General features: G+C 34.7%; 1 non-coding gene across 1 annotated transcript; it reads left to right on the forward strand.

Moving 5' to 3' along the window:
- The first annotated feature begins 295 nt into the window (after positions 1–295).
- On the forward strand, positions 296–383 carry TRNAS-GCU. The gene has a single exon. It is a non-coding gene; the product is annotated as a tRNA-Ser (tRNA).
- The last annotated feature ends 266 nt before the right edge of the window (positions 384–649 follow it).

The raw sequence follows: 649 nt of genomic DNA on the forward strand, positions 1-649 counted from the left end.
TCATTATTTCTCTATAATTTTTTGGAACAAAAAAAAGAGCCCGGCTAGGTACTGACCATGCCGGGTCGTGAGAATAAGAAGGACCTTTCGAACAAAATCAACACAAAGAGGTCTTGCTTCTTTTTTTTTTTTTTGTTCGAGTGTTGGCGCGGTCGAGTCCATCTTTTCGATTTTAGATAAAGGAAATTCCTGATTTGTGGATCTCTCTATATAGAAATAATAGAATAGAGAAAGAAACGAGAAAAAGAAAAACTCCTTAGATTATGTGTAATGTAGTAATTCTCTTTTTCATTTGGGAGAGATGGCTGAGTGGACTAAAGCGTCGGATTGCTAATCCGTTGTACGAGTTATTCGTACCGAGGGTTCGAATCCCTCTCTTTCCGTTTCCGTTGGTTACTTTATTTATTTATATTGTTATATATTAATATTCATTTATTATTTTTTTTTGTCAACTATTTTAGAAAATCTTAGCTGAAGCGTGTGAATGAGACAAATCACTAAGAAAAGTTGAAAATGAATCCAAGAATGAGAACCTTTTGTATCTCTTATTCTTCACGTCCAGGATTACGCCCCGGATCATTAGATAGGAATCCAAAGATAAAGAGAGAAACAAAAAATATCACTACGGTATAAACGAAGAGTTTCAGAG

Source organism: Salvia splendens, unplaced genomic scaffold (genome assembly GCF_004379255.2).
Source record: "Salvia splendens isolate huo1 unplaced genomic scaffold, SspV2 ctg525, whole genome shotgun sequence".
In the NCBI taxonomy this organism is placed as follows: domain Eukaryota; kingdom Viridiplantae; phylum Streptophyta; class Magnoliopsida; order Lamiales; family Lamiaceae; genus Salvia; species Salvia splendens.